The sequence below is a fragment of the Pristiophorus japonicus genome, chromosome 12 (genome assembly GCF_044704955.1).
Source record: "Pristiophorus japonicus isolate sPriJap1 chromosome 12, sPriJap1.hap1, whole genome shotgun sequence".
NCBI classification, from domain to species: domain Eukaryota; kingdom Metazoa; phylum Chordata; class Chondrichthyes; family Pristiophoridae; genus Pristiophorus; species Pristiophorus japonicus.
Window position 1 is genome coordinate 131,464,405 of NC_091988.1, and position 22,756 is coordinate 131,487,160.

Consider the following 22,756-nt stretch of genomic DNA (forward strand, 5'->3'; position numbering starts at 1 on the left):
GGGTCAGACACTTCTCTCTAATTACCAGCCGTCAGACACTTCCCTCTAATTACCAGGAGTCAGACACTTCTCTCTAATTACCAGGGGTCAGACACTTCCCTCTAATTACCAGTGGTCAGACACTTCTCTCACATTACCAGCGGTCAGACACTTCTCTCTAATTACCAGGGGTCAGACACTTCCCTCTAATTACCAGGGGTCAGACACTTCTCACTAATTACCCGGGGTCAGACACTTCCCTCTAATTACCAGGGGTCAGACACTTCTCACTAATTACCAGGGGTCAGACACTTCTCACTAATTACCAGGGGGCAGACACTTCCCTCTAATTACCAGGGGTCAGACACTTCTCTCTCAATACCAAGGGTCAGATAGTTCCCTCGAATTACCAGGGGTCAGACACTTCTCTCTCAATACCAAGGGTCAGATAGTTCCCTCGAATTACCAGGGGTCAGACAATTCTCTCTAATTACCAGGGGCCAGACACTTCTCACGAATTACCAGGGGTGAGACACTTCTCTCTAATTACCAGGGGTCAGATACTTCCCTCTAATTACCAGGGGTCAGACACTTCTCTCTAATTACCAGGGGCCAGACACTTCCCTCTAATTACCATGGGTCAGACACTTCTCACTAATTACCAGGGGTCAGACACTTCTCACTAATTACCAGGGGGCAGACACTTCCCTCTAATTACCAGGGGTCAGACACTTCTCTCTCAATACCAAGGGTCAGATAGTTCCCTGGAATTACCAGGGGTCAGACAATTCTCTCTAATTACCAGGGGCCAGATACTTCCCTCTAATTACCAGGGGTGAGACACTTCCCTCTAATTACCAGGGGTCAGATACTTCCCTCTAATTACCAGGGGTAAGACACTTCTCTCTAATTACCAGGGGCCAGACACTTCCCTCTAATTACCATGGGTCAGACACTTCTCACTAATTACCAGGGGCCAGACACTTCTCTCTAATTACCAGCCGTCAGACACTTCTCTCTAATTACCAGGGGTCAGACACTTCCCTCTAATTACCAGTGGTCAGACACTTCTCTCTCATTACCAGCGGTCAGACACTTCTCTCTAATTACCAGGGGTCAGACACTTCTCTCGAATTACCAGGGGCCAGACACTTCTCACTAATTACCCGGGGTCAGACACTTCTCTCTAATTACCAGCCGTCAGACACTTCTCTCTAATTACCAGGGGTCAGACACTTCTCACTAATTACCAGCCGTCAGACACTTCTCTCTAATTACCAGGGGTCAGACACTTCCCTCTAATTACCAGGCGTCATTCACTTCTCACTAATTACCAGAGAGGGGGGTCAGACACTTCTCTCTAATTACCAGGGGTCAGAAACTTCCCTCTAATTACCAGTGGTCAGACACTTCTCTCTCATTACCAGGGGTCAGACACCTCTCTCTAATTACCAGGGGTCAGACACTTCTCTGTAATTACCAGGGGTCAGACACTTCTCTCTAATTACCAGGGGCCAGACACTTCTCACTAATTACCAGGTGTCAGACACTTCTCTCTAATTACCAGCCGTCAGACACTTCTCTCTAATTCCCAGTGGTCAGACACTTCTCTCTCATTACCAGCGGTCAGACAATTCTCTCTAATTACCAGGGGTCAGACACTTCTCTGTAATTACCAGGGGTCAGACACTTCCCTCTGATTGCCAGGGGTCAGACACTTCTCACTAATTACCAGGGGTCAGACACTTCTCTCTAATTACCCAGGGTCAGACACTTCTCACTAATTACCCGGGGTCAGACACTTCCCTTTAATTACCAGGGGTCAGACACTTCTCACAATTACCAGGGGTCAGACACTTCTCTCTAATTACCAGGGGTCAGACACTTCTCACTAATTACCAGGGGGCAGACACTTCCCTCTAATTACCAGGGGTCAGACACTTCTCTATCAATACCAAGGGTCAGATAGTTCCCTCGAATTACCAAGGGTCAGACAATTCTCTCTAATTACCAGGGGCCAGACACTTCTCACTAATTACCAGGGGTGAGACACTTCCCTCTAATTACCAGGGGTCAGACACTTCCCTCTAATTACCAGGGGTCAGACACTTCTCTCTAATTACCAGAGGCCAGACACTTCCCTCTATTTACCATGGGTCAGACACTTCTCACTAATTACCAGGGGCCAGACACTTCTCTCTAATTACCAGCCGTCAGACACTTCTCTCTAATTACCAGGGGTCAGACACTTCCCTCTAATTACCAGTGGTCAGACACTTCTCTCTCATTACCAGGGGTCAGACACTTCTCTCTAATTACCAGGGTTCAGACACTTCCCTCTAATTACCAGGGGTCAGACACTTCCCTCTAATTACCAGGCGTCAGACACTTCTCACTAATTACCAGGGGTCAGACACTTCTCTCTAATTACCAGGGGTCAGACACTTCCCTCCAATTAACCGGGGTCAGACACTTCTCTCTAATTACCAGGGGTCAGACACTTCCCTCTCATTACCAGGGGTCAGACACTTCTCACTAATTACCAGGGGTCAGACACTTCTCTCTAATTACCAGGGGTCAGACACTTCTCTCTCATTACCAGGGGTCAGACACTTCTCTCTAATTACCAGGGGCCAGACACTTCTCTCTAATTACCAGGGGTCAGACACTTCTCTCTAATTACCAGGGGTCAGACACTGCCCTCTAATTACCAGGGGTCAGACACTTCTCTCTAATTACCAGGGGCCAGACACTTCTCTGTAATTAACAGGGGTCAGACACTTCCCTCTAATTACCAGGGGTCAGACTCTTCTCACTAATTACCAGGGGTCAGACACTTCTCTCTAATTACCCGGGGTCAGACACTTCTCACTAATTACCCGGGGTCAGACACTTCCCTCTAATTACCAGGGGTCAGACACTACTCTCTAATTACCAGGGGTCAGACACTTCCCTCTAATTACCAGGGATCAGACACTTCTCACTCAATACCAAGGGTCAGATAGTTCCCTCGAATTACCAGGGGTCAGCCAATTCTCTCTAATTACCAGGGGCCAGACACTTCTCACTAATTACCAGGGGTGAGACACTTCCCTCTAATTACCAGGGGTCAGACACTTCTCACTAATTACCAGGGGGCAGACACTTCCCTCTAATTACCAGGGGTCAGACACTTCTCTCTCAATACCAAGGGTCAGATAGTTCCCTCGAATTACCAGGGGTCAGACAATTCTCTCTAATTACCAGGGGCCAGACACTTCTCACGAATTACCAGGGGTGAGACACTTCCCTCTAATTACCAGGGGTCAGACACTTCTCTCTAATTACCAGGAGTCAGACACTTCTCTTTAATTACCAGGGGTCAAACACTTCTCTCTAATTACCAGGGGTCAGACACTTCTCACTAATTACCAGCCGTCAGACACTTCTCTCTAATTACCAGGGGTCAGACACTTCTCTCTCATTACCAGGGGTCAGACACTTCTCTCGAATTACCAGGGGCCAGACACTTCCCTCTAATTACCATGCGTCAGACACTTCTCACTAATTACCAGGGGCCAGACACTTCTCTCTCATTACCAGCCGTCAGACACTTCTATCTAATTACCAGGGGTCAGACACTTCTCACTAATTACCAGCCGTCAGACACTTCTCTCTCATTACCAAGTGTCAGATAGTTCCCTCGAATTACCAGGGGTCAGACACTTCTCTCGAATTACCAGGGGCCAGACACTTCTCACTAATTACCAGGGGTCAGACACTTCTCACTAATTACCAGCCGTCAGACACTTCTCTCTAATTACCAGGGGTCAGACACTTCCCTCGAATTACCAGGGGTCAGACACTTCTCACTAATTACCAGAGAGGGGGGTCAGACATTTATCTCTAATTACCAGGGGTCAGACACTTCTCACTAATTACCAGCCGTCAGACACTTCTCTCTAATTAGCAGGGGTCAGACACTTCCCTCTAATTTCCAGGGGTCAGACACTTCTCTCTAATTACCAGGGGTCAGACACTTCCCTCTAATTACCAGGGGTCAGACACTTCTCTCTCAATACCAAGGGTCAGGTAGTTCCCTCTAATTACCAGGGGTCAGACACTTCTCTCTAATTACCAGGGGCCAGACACTTCTCACTAATTACCAGGGGTCAGACACTTCTCTCTAATTACCAGCCGTCAGACACTTCCCTCTAATTACCAGGAGTCAGACACTTCTCTCTAATTACCAGGGGTCAGACACTTCCCTCTAATTACCAGTGGTCAGACACTTCTCTCACATTACCAGCGGTCAGACACTTCTCTCTAATTACCAGGGGTCAGACACTTCCCTCTAATTACCAGGGGTCAGACACTTCTCACTAATTACCCGGGGTCAAACACTTCCCTCTAATTACCAGGGGTCAGACACTTCTCACTAATTACCAGGGGTCAGACACTTCTCACTAATTACCAGGGGGCAGACACTTCCCTCTAATTACCAGGGGTCAGACACTTCTCTCTCAATACCAAGGGTCAGATAGTTCCCTCGAATTACCAGGGGTCAGACACTTCTCTCTCAATACCAAGGGTCAGATAGTTCCCTCGAATTACCAGGGGTCAGACAATTCTCTCTAATTACCAGGGGCCAGACACTTCTCACGAATTACCAGGGGTGAGACACTTCTCTCTAATTACCAGGGGTCAGATACTTCCCTCTAATTACCAGGGGTGAGACACTTCCCTCTAATTACCAGGGGTCAGATACTTCCCTCTAATTACCAGGGGTAAGACACTTCTCTCTAATTACCAGGGGCCAGACACTTCCCTCTAATTACCATGGGTCAGACACTTCTCACTAATTACCAGGGGCCAGACACTTCTCTCTAATTACCAGCCGTCAGACACTTCTCTCTAATTACCAGGGGTCAGACACTTCCCTCTAATTACCAGTGGTCAGACACTTCTCTCTCATTACCAGCGGTCAGACACTTCTCTCTAATTACCAGGGGTCAGACACTTCTCTCGAATTACCAGGGGCCAGACACTTCTCACTAATTACCAGGGGTCAGACACTTCTCTCTAATTACCAGCCGTCAGACACTTCTCTCTAATTACCAGGGGTCAGACACTTCTCACTAATTACCAGCCGTCAGACACTTCTCTCTAATTACCAGGGGTCAGACACTTCCCTCTAATTACCACGGGTCAGACACTTCTCACTAATTACCAGAGAGGGGGGGTCAGACACTTCTCTCTAATTACCAGGGGTCAGACACTTCTCACTAATTACCAGCCGTCAGACACTTCTCTCTAATTACCAGGGGTCAGACACTTCCCTCTAATTACCAGTGGTCAGACACTTCTCTCTCATTACCAGGGGTCAGACACCTCTCTCTAATTACCAGGGGTCAGACACTTCTCTGTAATTACCAGGGGTCAGACAATTCTCTCTAATTACCAGGGGCCAGACAATTCTCTCTAATTACCAGGGGTCAGACACTTCTCTGTAATTACCAGGGGTCAGACACTTCCCTCTGATTGCCAGGGGTCAGACACTTCTCACTAATTACCAGGGGTCAGACACTTCTCTCTAATTACCCAGGGTCAGACACTTCTCACTAATTACCCGGGGTCAGACACTTCCCTCTAATTACCAGGGGTCAGACACTTCTCACAATTACCAGGGGTCAGACACTTCTCTCTAATTACCAGGGGTCAGACACTTCTCTCTAATTACCAGGGGGCAGACACTTCCATCTAATTACCAGGGGTCAGACACTTCTCTATCAATACCAAGGGTCAGATAGTTCCCTCGAATTACCAAGGGTCAGACAATTCTCTCTAATTACCAGGGGCCAGACACTTCTCACTAATTACCAGGGGTGAGACACTTCCCTCTAATTACCAGGGGTCAGACACTTCCCTCTAATTACCAGGGGTCAGACACTTCTCTCTAATTACCAGAGGCCAGACACTTCCCTCTATTTACCATGGGTCAGACACTTCTCACTAATTACCAGGGGCCAGACACTTCTCTCTAATTACCAGCCGTCAGACACTTCTCTCTAATTACCAGGGGTCAGACACTTCCCTCTAATTACCAGTGGTCAGACACTTCTCTCTCATTACCAGGGGTCAGACACTTCTCTCTAATTACCAGGGGTCAGACACTTCCCTCTAATTACCAGGGGTCAGACACTTCCCTCTAATTACCAGGCGTCAGACACTTCTCACTAATTACCAGGGGTCAGACACTTCTCTCTAATTACCAGGGGTCAGACACTTCCCTCCAATTAACCGGGGTCAGACACTTCTCTCTAATTACCAGGGGTCAGACACTTCCCTCTCATTACCAGGGGTCAGACACTTCTCACTAATTACCAGGGGTCAGACACTTCTCTCTAATTACCAGGGGTCAGACACTTCTCTCTAATTACCAGGGGTCAGACACTTCTCTCTAATTACCAGGGGCCAGACACTTCTCTCTAATTACCAGGGGTCAGACACTTCTCTCTAATTACCAGGGGTCAGACACTGCCCTCTAATTACCAGTGGTCAGACACTTCTCTCTCATTACCAGGGGTCAGACACTTCTCTCTAATTACCAGGGGCCAGACACTTCTCTGTAATTAACAGGGGTCAGACACTTCCCTCTAATTACCAGGGGTCAGACTCTTCTCACTAATTACCAGGGGTCAGACACTTCTCTCTAATTACCCGGGGTCAGACACTTCTCACTAATTACCCGGGGTCAGACACTTCACTCTAATTACCAGGGGTCAGACACTACTCTCTAATTACCAGGGGTCAGACACTTCCCTCTAATTACCAGGGATCAGACACTTCTCACTCAATACCAAGGGTCAGATAGTTCCCTCGAATTGCCAGGGGTCAGCCAATTCTCTCTAATTACCAGGGGCCAGACACTTCTCACTAATTACCAGGGGTGAGACACTTCCCTCTAATTACCAGGGGTCAGACACTTCCCTCTAATTACCAGGGGTCAGACACTTCTCTCTAATTACCAGGGGCCAGACACTTCCCTCTAATTACCAGGGGTCAGACACTTCTCACTAATTACCAGCCGGCAGACACTTCTCACTAATTACCAGCGGCCAGACACTTCTCTCTAATTACCAGCCGTCAGACACATCTCTCTAATTACCAGGGGTCAGACACTTCTCACTAATTACCAGCCATCAGACACTTCTCTCTAATTACCAGGGGTCAGACACTTCCCTCTAATTACCAGGGGTCAGACACTTCTCACTAATTACCAGAGAGGGGGGTCAGACACTTCTCTCTAATTACCAGGGGTCAGACACTTCTCGCTAATTACCAGGGGTCAGACACTTCTTTCTAATTACCAGGGGTCAGACACTTCTCATCTATTACCAGCCGTCAGACACTTCTCTCTAATTACCAGGGGTCTGACACATCTCTCTAATTACCAGAGGTCAGACACTTCCCTCTAATTACCAGTGGTCAGACACTTCTCTATCATTACCAGGGGTAAGACACTTCTCTCTAATTACCAGGGGTCAGACACTTCCCTCTAATTACCAGGGGTCAGACACTTCCCTCTAATTACCAGGGGTCAGACACTTCTCACTAATTACCAGGGGTCAGACACTTCTCTCTAATTACCAGGGGTCAGACACTTCCCTCCAATTAACCGGGGTCAGACACTTGCCTCTAATTACCAGGGGTCAGACACTTCTCTCAAATTACCAGGGGTCAGACACTATTCTCTAATTACCAGGGGTCAGACACTTCTCTCTCATTACCAGGGGTCAGACACTTCTCTCTAATTACCAGGGGCCAGACACTTCTCTCTAATTACCAGGGGTCAGACACTACTCTCTAATTAACAGGGGTCAGACACTTCCCTCTAATTACCAGTGGTCAGACACTTCTCTCTCATTACCACGGGTCAGACACTTCTCTCTAATTACCAGGGGTCAGACACTTCTCTGTAATTACCAGTGGTCAGACACTTCCCTCTAATTACCCGGGGTCAGACACTTCTCACTAATTACCCGGGGTCAGACACTTCCCTCTAATTACCAGGGGTCAGACACTTCTCACTAATTACCAGGGGTCAGACACTTCTCTCAAATTACCAGGGGTCAGACACTACTCTCTAATTACCAGGGGGCAGACACTTCCCTCCAATTAACAGGGGTCAGACACTTCTCACTCATTACCAAGGGTCAGATAGTTCCCTCGAATTACCAGGGGTCAGACAATTCTCTTTAATTACCAGGGGCCAGACACTTCTCACTAATTACCAGGGGTAAGACACTTCCCTCTAATTACCATGGGTCAGACACTTCCCTCCAATTACCAGGGGTCAGACACTTCTCTCTAATTACCAGGGGCCAGACACTTCCCTCTAATTACCATGGGTCAGACACTTCTCACTAATTACCAGGGGCCAGACACTTCTCTCTAATTACCAGCCGTCAGACACTTCTCTCTAATTACCAGGGGTCAGACACATCTCACTAATTACCAGCCGTCAGACACTTCCCTCTAATTACCAGGGGTCAGATACTTCCCTCTAATTACCAGGGGTCAGACACTTCCCTCTAATTACCAGGGGTCAGACACTTCTCTCTAATTACCAGGGGCCAGACACTTCCCTCTAATTACCATGCGTCAAACAGTTCTCACTAATGACCAGCGGCCAGACACTTCTCTCTAATTACCAGCCATCAGACACTTCTCTCTAATTACCAGGGGCCAGACACTTCTCACTAATTACCAGGGGTCAGACACTTCTCACTAATTACCAGCCGTCAGACACTTCTCTCTAATTACCAGGGGTCAGACACTTCCCTCTAATTACCAGGGGTCAGACACTTCTCTCTAATTACCAGGGGCCAGACACTTCCCTCTAATTACCATGCGTCAAACAGTTCTCACTAATTACCAGGGGTCAGACACTTCTCACTAATTACCAGCCGTCAGACACTTCTCTCTAATTAGCAGGGGTCAGACACTTGCCTCTAATTACCAGGGGTCAGACACTTCTCTCTAATTACCAGGGGTCAGACACTTCCCTCTAATTACCATGGGTCAGACACTTCTCTCTCAATACCAAGGGTCAGATAGTTCCCTCTAATTACCAGGGGTCAGACACTTCTCTCTAATTACCAGGGGCCAGACACTTCTCACTAATTACCAGGGGTCAGACACTTCTCTCTAATTACCAGCCGTCAGACACTTCTCTCTAATTACCAGGAGTCAGACACTTCTCTCTAATTACCAGGGGTCAGACACTTCCCTCTAATTACCAGTGGTCAGACACTTCTCTCTCATTACCAGCGGTCAGACACTTCTCTCTAATTACCAGGGGTCAGACACTTCTCTGTAATTACCAGGGGTCAGACACTTGCCTCTAATTACCAGGGGTCAGACACTTCTCACTAATTACCAGGGGTCAGACACTTCTCTCTAATTACCCGGGGTCAGACACTTCTCACTAATTACCCGGGGTCAGACACTTCCCTCTAATTACCAGGGGTCAGACACTTCCCTCGAATTACCAGGGGTCAGACACTTCTCTCGAATTACCAGGGGCCAGACACTTCTCACTAATTACCAGGGGTCAGACACTTCTCACTAATTACCAGCCGTCAGACACTTCTCTCTAATTACCAGTGGTCAGACACTTCCCTCGAATTACCAGGGGTCAGACACTTCTCACTAATTACCAGAGAGGGGGGTCAGACATTTATCTCTAATTACCAGGGGTCAGACACTTCTCACTAATTACCAGCCGTCAGACACTTCTCTCTAATTAGCAGGGGTCAGACACTTCCCTCTAATTACCAGGGGTCAGACACTTCTCTCTAATTACCAGGGGTCAGACACTTCCCTCTAATTACCAGGGGTCAGACACTTCTCTCTCAATACCAAGGGTCAGGTAGTTCCCTCTAATTACCAGGGGTCAGACACTTCTCTCTAATTACCAGGGGCCAGACACTTCTCACTAATTACCAGGGGTCAGACACTTCTCTCTAATTACCAGCCGTCAGACACTTCCCTCTAATTACCAGGAGTCAGACACTTCTCTCTAATTACCAGGGGTCAGACACTTCCATCTAATTACCAGTGGTCAGACACTTCTCTCTCATTACCAGCGGTCAGACACTTCTCTCTAATTACCAGGGGTCAGACACTTCCCTCTAATTACCAGGGGTCAGACACTTCTCACTAATTACCCGGGGTCAGACACTTCCCTCTAATTACCAGGGGTCAGACACTTCTCACTAATTACCAGGGGTCAGACACTTCTCACTAATTACCAGGGGGCAGACACTTCCCTCTAATTACCAGGGGTCAGACACTTCTCTCTCAATACCAAGGGTCAGATAGTTCCCACGAATTACCAGGGGTCAGACACTTCTCTCTCAATACCAAGGGTCAGATAGTTCCCTCGAATTACCAGGGGTCAGACAATTCTCTCTAATTACCAGGGGCCAGACACTTCTCACGAATTACCAGGGGTGAGACACTTCCCTCTAATTACCAGGGGTCAGATACTTCCCTCTAATTACCAGGGGTCAGACACTTCTCTCTAATTACCAGGGGCCAGACACTTCCCTCTAATTACCATGGGTCAGACACTTCTCACTAATTACCAGGGGTCAGACACTTCTCACTAATTACCAGGGGGCAGACACTTCCCTCTAATTACCAGGGGTCAGACACTTCTCTCTCAATACCAAGGGTCAGATAGTTCCCTGGAATTACCAGGGGTCAGACAATTCTCTCTAATTACCAGGGGCCAGACACTTCTCACGAATTACCAGGGGTGAGACACTTCCCTCTAATTACCAGGGGTCAGATACTTCCCTCTAATTACCAGGGGTAAGACACTTCTCTCTAATTACCAGGGGCCAGACACTTCCCTCTAATTACCATGGGTCAGACACTTCTCACTAATTACCAGGGGCCAGACACTTCTCTCTAATTACCAGCCGTCAGACACTTCCCTCTAATTACCAGGGGTCAGACACTTCCCTCTAATTACCAGTGGTCAGACACTTCTCTCTCATTACCAGCGGTCAGACACTTCTCTCTAATTACCAGGGGTCAGACACTTCTCTCGAATTCCCAGGGGCCAGACACTTCTCACTAATTACCAGGGGTCAGACACTTCTCTCTAATTACCAGCCGTCAGACACTTCTCTCTAATTACCAGGGGTCAGACACTTCTCACTAATTACCAGCCGTCAGACACTTCTCTCTAATTACCAGGGGTCAGACACTTCCCTCTAATTACCACGGGTCAGACACTTCTCACTAATTACCAGAGAGGGGGGTCAGACACTTCTCTCTAATTACCAGGGGTCAGACACTTCTCACTAATTACCAGCCGTCAGACACTTCTCTCTAATTACCAGGGGTCAGACACTTCCCTCTAATTACCAGGCGTCAGACACTTCTCACTAATTACCAGAGAGGGGTGTCAGACACTTCTCTCTAATTACCAGGGGTCAGAAACTTCCCTCTAATTACCAGTGGTCAGACACTTCTCTCTCATTACCAGGGGTCAGACACCTCTCTCTAATTACCAGGGGTCAGACACTTCTCTGTAATTACCAGGGGTCAGACACTTCTCACTAATTACCAGGGGCCAGACACTTCTCTCTAATTACCAGCCGTCAGACACTTCTCTCTAATTACCAGGGGTCAGACACATCTCACTAATTACCAGCCGTCAGACACTTCCCTCTAATTACCAGGGGTCAGATACTTCCCTCTAATTACCAGGGGTCAGACACTTCCCTCTAATTACCAGGGGTCAGACACTTCTCTCTAATTACCAGGGGCCAGACACTTCCCTCTAATTACCATGCGTCAAACACTTCTCACTAATTACCAGCGGCCAGACACTTCTCTCTAATTACCAGCCATCAGACACTTCTCTCTAATTACCAGGGGCCAGACACTTCTCACTAATTACCAGGGGTCAGACACTTCTCACTAATTACCAGCCGTCAGACACTTCTCTCTAATTACCAGGGGTCAGACACTTCCCTCGAATTACCAGGGGTCAGACACTTCTCACTAATTACCAGAGAGGGGGGTCAGACACTTATCTCTAATTACCAGGGGTCAGACACTTCTCACTAATTACCAGCCGTCAGACACTTCTCTCTAATTAGCAGGGGTCAGACACTTGCCTCTAATTACCAGGGGTCAGACACTTCTCTCTCAATACCAAGGGTCAGATAGTTCCCTCTAATTACCAGGGGTCAGACACTTCTCTCTAATTACCAGGGGCCAGACACTTCTCACTAATTACCAGGGGTCAGACACTTCTCTCTAATTACCAGCCGTCAGACACTTCTCTCTAATTACCAGGAGTCAGACACTTCTCTCTAATTACCAGCCGTCAGACACTTCTCTCTAATTAGCAGGGGTCAGACACTTGCCTCTAATTACCAGGGGTCAGACACTTCTCTCTAATTACCAGGGGTCAGACACTTCCCTCTAATTACCATGGGTCAGACACTTCTCTCTCAATACCAAGGGTCAGATAGTTCCCTCTAATTACCAGGGGTCAGACACTTCTCTCTCATTACCAGCGGTCAGACACTTCTCTCTAATTACCAGGGGTCAGACACTTCTCTGTAATTACCAGGGGTCAGACACTTCCCTCGAATTACCAGGGGTCAGACACTTCTCTCGAATTACCAGGGGCCAGACACTTCTCACTAATTACCAGGGGTCAGACACTTCTCACTAATTACCAGCCGTCAGACACTTCTCTCTAATTACCAGTGGTCAGACACTTCCCTCGAATTACCAGGGGTCAGACACTTCTCACTAATTACCAGAGAGGGGGGTCAGACATTTATCTCTAATTACCAGGGGTCAGACACTTCTCACTAATTACCAGCCGTCAGACACTTCTCTCTAATTAGCAGGAGTCAGACACTTCCCTCTAATTACCAGGGGTCAGACACTTCTCTCTAATTACCAGGGGTCAGACACTTCCCTCTAATTACCAGGGGTCAGACACTTCTCTCTCAATACCAAGGGTCAGGTAGTTCCCTCTAATTACCAGGGGTCAGACACTTCTCTCTAATTACCAGGGGCCAGACACTTCTCACTAATTACCAGGGGTCAGACACTTCTCTCTAATTACCAGCCGTCAGACACTTCCCTCTAATTACCAGGAGTCAGACACTTCTCTCTAATTACCAGGGGTCAGACACTTCCATCTAATTACCAGTGGTCAGACACTTCTCTCTCATTACCAGCGGTCAGACACTTCTCTCTAATTACCAGGGGTCAGACACTTCCCTCTAATTACCAGGGGTCAGACACTTCTCACTAATTACCCGGGGTCAGACACTTCCCTCTAATTACCAGGGGTCAGACACTTCTCACTAATTACCAGGGGTCAGACACTTCTCACTAATTACCAGGGGGCAGACACTTCCCTCTAATTACCAGGGGTCAGACACTTCTCTCTCAATACCAAGGGTCAGATAGTTCCCTCGAATTACCAGGGGTCAGACACTTCTCTCTCAATACCAAGGGTCAGATAGTTCCCTCGAATTACCAGGGGTCAGACAATTCTCTCTAATTACCAGGGGCCAGACACTTCTCACGAATTACCAGGGGTGAGACACTTCCCTCTAATTACCAGGGGTCAGATACTTCCCTCTAATTACCAGGGGTCAGACACTTCTCTCTAATTACCAGGGGCCAGACACTTCCCTCTAATTACCATGGGTCAGACACTTCTCACTAATTACCAGGGGTCAGACACTTCTCACTAATTACCAGGGGGCAGACACTTCCCTCTAATTACCAGGGGTCAGACACTTCTCTCTCAATACCAAGGGTCAGATAGTTCCCTGGAATTACCAGGGGTCAGACAATTCTCTCTAATTACCAGGGGCCAGACACTTCTCACGAATTACCAGGGGTCAGACACTTCTCTCTAATTACCAGCCGTCAGACACTTCTCTCTAATTACCAGGAGTCAGACACTTCTCTCTAATTACCAGGGGTCAGACACTTCTCTCTAATTACCAGGGGCCAGACACTTCCCTCTAATTACCATGCGTCAAACAGTTCTCACTAATGACCAGCGGCCAGACACTTCTCTCTAATTACCAGCCATCAGACACTTCTCTCTAATTACCAGGGGCCAGACACTTCTCACTAATTACCAGGGGTCAGACACTTCTCACTAATTACCAGCCGTCAGACACTTCTCTCTAATTACCAGGGGTCAGACACTTCCCTCTAATTACCAGGGGTCAGACACTTCTCTCTAATTACCAGGGGCCAGACACTTCCCTCTAATTACCATGCGTCAAACAGTTCTCACTAATTACCAGGGGTCAGACACTTCTCACTAATTACCAGCCGTCAGACACTTCTCTCTAATTAGCAGGGGTCAGACACTTGCCTCTAATTACCAGGGGTCAGACACTTCTCTCTAATTACCAGGGGTCAGACACTTCCCTCTAATTACCATGGGTCAGACACTTCTCTCTCAATACCAAGGGTCAGATAGTTCCCTCTAATTACCAGGGGTCAGACACTTCTCTCTAATTACCAGGGGCCAGACACTTCTCACTAATTACCAGGGGTCAGACACTTCTCTCTAATTACCAGCCGTCAGACACTTCTCTCTAATTACCAGGAGTCAGACACTTCTCTCTAATTACCAGGGGTCAGACACTTCCCTCTAATTACCAGTGGTCAGACACTTCTCTCTCATTACCAGCGGTCAGACACTTCTCTCTAATTACCAGGGGTCAGACACTTCTCTGTAATTACCAGGGGTCAGACACTTGCCTCTAATTACCAGGGGTCAGACACTTCTCACTAATTACCAGGGGTCAGACACTTCTCTCTAATTACCCGGGGTCAGACACTTCTCACTAATTACCCGGGGTCAGACACTTCCCTCTAATTACCAGGGGTCAGACACTTCCCTCGAATTACCAGGGGTCAGACACTTCTCTCGAATTACCAGGGGCCAGACACTTCTCACTAATTACCAGGGGTCAGACACTTCTCACTAATTACCAGCCGTCAGACACTTCTCTCTAATTACCAGTGGTCAGACACTTCCCTCGAATTACCAGGGGTCAGACACTTCTCACTAATTACCAGAGAGGGGGGTCAGACATTTATCTCTAATTACCAGGGGTCAGACACTTCTCACTAATTACCAGCCGTCAGACACTTCTCTCTAATTAGCAGGGGTCAGACACTTCCCTCTAATTACCAGGGGTCAGACACTTCTCTCTAATTACCAGGGGTCAGACACTTCCCTCTAATTACCAGGGGTCAGACACTTCTCTCTCAATACCAAGGGTCAGGTAGTTCCCTCTAATTACCAGGGGTCAGACACTTCTCTCTAATTACCAGGGGCCAGACACTTCTCACTAATTACCAGGGGTCAGACACTTCTCTCTAATTACCAGCCGTCAGACACTTCCCTCTAATTACCAGGAGTCAGACACTTCTCTCTAATTACCAGGGGTCAGACACTTCCATCTAATTACCAGTGGTCAGACACTTCTCTCTCATTACCAGCGGTCAGACACTTCTCTCTAATTACCAGGGGTCAGACACTTCCCTCTAATTACCAGGGGTCAGACACTTCTCACTAATTACCCGGGGTCAGACACTTCCCTCTAATTACCAGGGGTCAGACACTTCTCACTAATTACCAGGGGTCAGACACTTCTCACTAATTACCAGGGGGCAGACACTTCCCTCTAATTACCAGGGGTCAGACACTTCTCTCTCAATACCAAGGGTCAGATAGTTCCCACGAATTACCAGGGGTCAGACACTTCTCTCTCAATACCAAGGGTCAGATAGTTCCCTCGAATTACCAGGGGTCAGACAATTCTCTCTAATTACCAGGGGCCAGACACTTCTCACGAATTACCAGGGGTGAGACACTTCCCTCTAATTACCAGGGGTCAGATACTTCCCTCTAATTACCAGGGGTCAGACACTTCTCTCTAATTACCAGGGGCCAGACACTTCCCTCTAATTACCATGGGTCAGACACTTCTCACTAATTACCAGGGGTCAGACACTTCTCACTAATTACCAGGGGGCAGACACTTCCCTCTAATTACCAGGGGTCAGACACTTCTCTCTCAATACCAAGGGTCAGATAGTTCCCTGGAATTACCAGGGGTCAGACAATTCTCTCTAATTACCAGGGGCCAGACACTTCTCACGAATTACCAGGGGTGAGACACTTCCCTCTAATTACCAGGGGTCAGATACTTCCCTCTAATTACCAGGGGTAAGACACTTCTCTCTAATTACCAGGGGCCAGACACTTCCCTCTAATTACCATGGGTCAGACACTTCTCACTAATTACCAGGGGCCAGACACTTCTCTCTAATTACCAGCCGTCAGACACTTCCCTCTAATTACCAGGGGTCAGACACTTCCCTCTAATTACCAGTGGTCAGACACTTCTCTCTCATTACCAGCGGTCAGACACTTCTCTCTAATTACCAGGGGTCAGACACTTCTCTCGAATTCCCAGGGGCCAGACACTTCTCACTAATTACCAGGGGTCAGACACTTCTCTCTAATTACCAGCCGTCAGACACTTCTCTCTAATTACCAGGGGTCAGACACTTCTCACTAATTACCAGCCGTCAGACACTTCTCTCTAATTACCAGGGGTCAGACACTTCCCTCTAATTACCACGGGTCAGACACTTCTCACTAATTACCAGAGAGGGGGGTCAGACACTTCTCTCTAATTACCAGGGGTCAGACACTTCTCACTAATTACCAGCCGTCAGACACTTCTCTCTAATTACCAGGGGTCAGACACTTCCCTCTAATTACCAGGCGTCAGACACTTCTCACTAATTACCAGAGAGGGGTGTCAGACACTTCTCTCTAATTACCAGGGGTCAGAAACTTCCCTCTAATTACCAGTGGTCAGACACTTCTCTCTCATTACCAGGGGTCAGACACCTCTCTCTAATTACCAGGGGTCAGACACTTCTCTGTAATTACCAGGGGTCAGACACTTCTCACTAATTACCAGGGGCCAGACACTTCTCTCTAATTACCAGCCGTCAGACACTTCTCTCTAATTACCAGGGGTCAGACACATCTCACTAATTACCAGCCGTCAGACACTTCCCTCTAATTACCAGGGGTCAGATACTTCCCTCTAATTACCAGGGGTCAGACACTTCCCTCTAATTACCAGGGGTCAGACACTTCTCTCTAATTACCAGGGGCCAGACACTTCCCTCTAATTACCATGCGTCAAACACTTCTCACTAATTACCAGCGGCCAGACACTTCTCTCTAATTACCAGCCATCAGACACTTCTCTCTAATTACCAGGGGCCAGACACTTCTCACTAATTACCAGGGGTCAGACACTTCTCACTAATTACCAGCCGTCAGACACTTCTCTCTAATTACCAGGGGTCAGACACTTCCCTCGAATTACCAGGGGTCAGACACTTCTCACTAATTACCAGAGAGGGGGGTCAGACACTTATCTCTAATTACCAGGGGTCAGACACTTCTCACTAATTACCAGCCGTCAGACACTTCTCTCTAATTAGCAGGGGTCAGACACTTGCCTCTAATTACCAGGGGTCAGACACTTCTCTCTCAATACCAAGGGTCAGATAGTTCCCTCTAATTACCAGGGGTCAGACACTTCTCTCTAATTACCAGGGGCCAGACACTTCTCACTAATTACCAGGGGTCAGACACTTCTCTCTAATTACCAGCCGTCAGACACTTCTCTCTAATTACCAGGAGTCAGACACTTCTCTCTAATTACCAGCCGTCAGACACTTCTCTCTAATTAGCAGGGGTCAGACACTTGCCTCTAATTACCAGGGGTCAGACACTTCTCTCTAATTACCAGGGGTCAGACACTTCCCTCTAATTACCATGGGTCAGACACTTCTCTCTCAATACCAAGGGTCAGATAGTTCCCTCTAATTACCAGGGGTCAGACACTTCTCTCTCATTACCAGCGGTCAGACACTTCTCTCTAATTACCAGGGGTCAGACACTTCTCTGTAATTACCAGGGGTCAGACACTTCTCTCTCAATACCAAGTGTCAGATAGTTCCCACGAATTACCAGGGGTCAGACACTTCTCTCTCAATACCAAGGGTCAGATAGTTCCCTCGAATTACCAGGGGTCAGACAATTCTCTCTAATTACCAGGGGCCAGACACTTCTCACGAATTACCAGGGGTGAGACACTTCCCTCTAATTACCAGGGGTCAGATACTTCCCTCTAATTACCAGGGGTCAGACACTTCTCTCTAATTACCAGGGGCCAGACACTTCCCTCTAATTACCATGGGTCAGACACTTCTCACTAATTACCAGGGGTCAGACACTTCTCACTAATTACCAGGGGGCAGACACTTCCCTCTAATTACCAGGGGTCAGACACTTCTCTCTCAATACCAAGGGTCAGATAGTTCCCTGGAATTACCAGGGGTCAGACAATTCTCTCTAATTACCAGGGGCCAGACACTTCTCACGAATTACCAGGGGTGAGACACTTCCCTCTAATTACCAGGGGTCAGATACTTCCCTCTAATTACCAGGGGTAAGACACTTCTCTCTAATTACCAGGGGCCAGACACTTCCCTCTAATTACCATGGGTCAGACACTTCTCACTAATTACCAGGGGCCAGACACTTCTCTCTAATTACCAGCCGTCAGACACTTCCCTCTAATTACCAGGGGTCAGACACTTCCCTCTAATTACCAGTGGTCAGACACTTCTCTCTCATTACCAGCGGTCAGACACTTCTCTCTAATTACCAGGGGTCAGACACTTCTCTCGAATTCCCAGGGGCCAGACACTTCTCACTAATTACCAGGGGTCAGACACTTCTCTCTAATTACCAGCCGTCAGACACTTCTCTCTAATTACCAGGGGTCAGACACTTCTCACTAATTACCAGCCGTCAGACACTTCTCTCTAATTACCAGGGGTCAGACACTTCCCTCTAATTACCACGGGTCAGACACTTCTCACTAATTACCAGAGAGGGGGGTCAGACACTTCTCTCTAATTACCAGGGGTCAGACACTTCTCACTAATTACCAGCCGTCAGACACTTCTCTCTAATTACCAGGGGTCAGACACTTCCCTCTAATTACCAGGCGTCAGACACTTCTCACTAATTACCAGAGAGGGGTGTCAGACACTTCTCTCTAATTACCAGGGGTCAGAAACTTCCCTCTAATTACCAGTGGTCAGACACTTCTCTCTCATTACCAGGGGTCAGACACCTCTCTCTAATTACCAGGGGTCAGACACTTCTCTGTAATTACCAGGGGTCAGACACTTCTCACTAATTACCAGGGGCCAGACACTTCTCTCTAATTACCAGCCGTCAGACACTTCTCTCTAATTACCAGGGGTCAGACACATCTCACTAATTACCAGCCGTCAGACACTTCCCTCTAATTACCAGGGGTCAGATACTTCCCTCTAATTACCAGGGGTCAGACACTTCCCTCTAATTACCAGGGGTCAGACACTTCTCTCTAATTACCAGGGGCCAGACACTTCCCTCTAATTACCATGCGTCAAACACTTCTCACTAATTACCAGCGGCCAGACACTTCTCTCTAATTACCAGCCATCAGACACTTCTCTCTAATTACCAGGGGCCAGACACTTCTCACTAATTACCAGGGGTCAGACACTTCTCACTAATTACCAGCCGTCAGACACTTCTCTCTAATTACCAGGGGTCAGACACTTCCCTCGAATTACCAGGGGTCAGACACTTCTCACTAATTACCAGAGAGGGGGGTCAGACACTTATCTCTAATTACCAGGGGTCAGACACTTCTCACTAATTACCAGCCGTCAGACACTTCTCTCTAATTAGCAGGGGTCAGACACTTGCCTCTAATTACCAGGGGTCAGACACTTCTCTCTCAATACCAAGGGTCAGATAGTTCCCTCTAATTACCAGGGGTCAGACACTTCTCTCTAATTACCAGGGGCCAGACACTTCTCACTAATTACCAGGGGTCAGACACTTCTCTCTAATTACCAGCCGTCAGACACTTCTCTCTAATTACCAGGAGTCAGACACTTCTCTCTAATTACCAGGGGTCAGACACTTCCCTCTAATTACCAGTGGTCAGACACTTCTCTCTCATTACCAGCGGTCAGACACTTCTCTCTAATTACCAGGGGTCAGACACTTCTCTGTAATTACCAGGGGTCAGACACTTCCCTCGAATTACCAGGGGTCAGACACTTCTCTCGAATTACCAGGGGCCAGACACTTCTCACTAATTACCAGGGGTCAGACACTTCTCACTAATTACCAGCCGTCAGACACTTCTCTCTAATTACCAGTGGTCAGACACTTCCCTCGAATTACCAGGGGTCAGACACTTCTCACTAATTACCAGAGAGGGGGGTCAGACATTTATCTCTAATTACCAGGGGTCAGACACTTCTCACTAATTACCAGCCGTCAGACACTTCTCTCTAATTAGCAGGAGTCAGACACTTCCCTCTAATTACCAGGGGTCAGACACTTCTCTCTAATTACCAGGGGTCAGACACTTCCCTCTAATTACCAGGGGTCAGACACTTCTCTCTCAATACCAAGGGTCAGGTAGTTCCCTCTAATTACCAGGGGTCAGACACTTCTCTCTAATTACCAGGGGCCAGACACTTCTCACTAATTACCAGGGGTCAGACACTTCTCTCTAATTACCAGCCGTCAGACACTTCCCTCTAATTACCAGGAGTCAGACACTTCTCTCTAATTACCAGGGGTCAGACACTTCCATCTAATTACCAGTGGTCAGACACTTCTCTCTCATTACCAGCGGTCAGACACTTCTCTCTAATTACCAGGGGTCAGACACTTCCCTCTAATTACCAGGGGTCAGACACTTCTCACTAATTACCCGGGGTCAGACACTTCCCTCTAATTACCAGGGGTCAGACACTTCTCACTAATTACCAGGGGTCAGACACTTCTCACTAATTACCAGGGGGCAGACACTTCCCTCTAATTACCAGGGGTCAGACACTTCTCTCTCAATACCAAGGGTCAGATAGTTCCCTCGAATTACCAGGGGTCAGACACTTCTCTCTCAATACCAAGGGTCAGATAGTTCCCTCGAATTACCAGGGGTCAGACAATTCTCTCTAATTACCAGGGGCCAGACACTTCTCACGAATTACCAGGGGTGAGACACTTCCCTCTAATTACCAGGGGTCAGATACTTCCCTCTAATTACCAGGGGTCAGACACTTCTCTCTAATTACCAGGGGCCAGACACTTCCCTCTAATTACCATGGGTCAGACACTTCTCACTAATTACCAGGGGTCAGACACTTCTCACTAATTACCAGGGGGCAGACACTTCCCTCTAATTACCAGGGGTCAGACACTTCTCTCTCAATACCAAGGGTCAGATAGTTCCCTGGAATTACCAGGGGTCAGACAATTCTCTCTAATTACCAGGGGCCAGACACTTCTCACGAATTACCAGGGGTGAGACACTTCCCTCTAATTACCAGGGGTCAGATACTTCCCTCTAATTACCAGGGGTAAGACACTTCTCTCTAATTACCAGGGGCCAGACACTTCCCTCTAATTACCATGGGTCAGACACTTCTCACTAATTACCAGGGGCCAGACACTTCTCTCTAATTACCAGCCGTCAGACACTTCCCTCTAATTACCAGGGGTCAGACACTTCCCTCTAATTACCAGTGGTCAGACACTTCTCTCTCATTACCAGCGGTCAGACACTTCTCTCTAATTACCAGGGGTCAGACACTTCTCTCGAATTCCCAGGGGCCAGACACTTCTCACTAATTACCAGGGGTCAGACACTTCTCTCTAATTACCAGCCGTCAGACACTTCTCTCTAATTACCAGGGGTCAGACACTTCTCACTAATTACCAGCCGTCAGACACTTCTCTCTAATTACCAGGGGTCAAACACTTCCCTCTAATTACCACGGGTCAGACACTTCTCACTAATTACTAGAGAGGGGGGTCAGACACTTCTCTCTAATTACCAGGGGTCAGACACTTCTCACTAATTACCAGCCGTCAGACACTTCTCTCTAATTACCAGGGGTCAGACACTTCCCTCTAATTACCAGGCGTCAGACACTTCTCACTAATTACCAGAGAGGGGTGTCAGACACTTCTCTCTAATTACCAGGGGTCAGAAACTTCCCTCTAATTACCAGTGGTCAGACACTTCTCTCTCATTACCAGGGGTCAGACACCTCTCTCTAATTACCAGGGGTCAGACACTTCTCTGTAATTACCAGGGGTCAGACACTTCTCACTAATTACCAGGGGCCAGACACTTCTCTCTAATTACCAGCCGTCAGACACTTCTCTCTAATTACCAGGGGTCAGACACATCTCACTAATTACCAGCCGTCAGACACTTCCCTCTAATTACCAGGGGTCAGATACTTCCCTCTAATTACCAGGGGTCAGACACTTCCCTCTAATTACCAGGGGTCAGACACTTCTCTCTAATTACCAGGGGCCAGACACTTCCCTCTAATTACCATGCGTCAAACACTTCTCACTAATTACCAGCGGCCAGACACTTCTCTCTAATTACCAGCCATCAGACACTTCTCTCTAATTACCAGGGGCCAGACACTTCTCACTAATTACCAGGGGTCAGACACTTCTCACTAATTACCAGCCGTCAGACACTTCTCTCTAATTACCAGGGGTCAGACACTTCCCTCG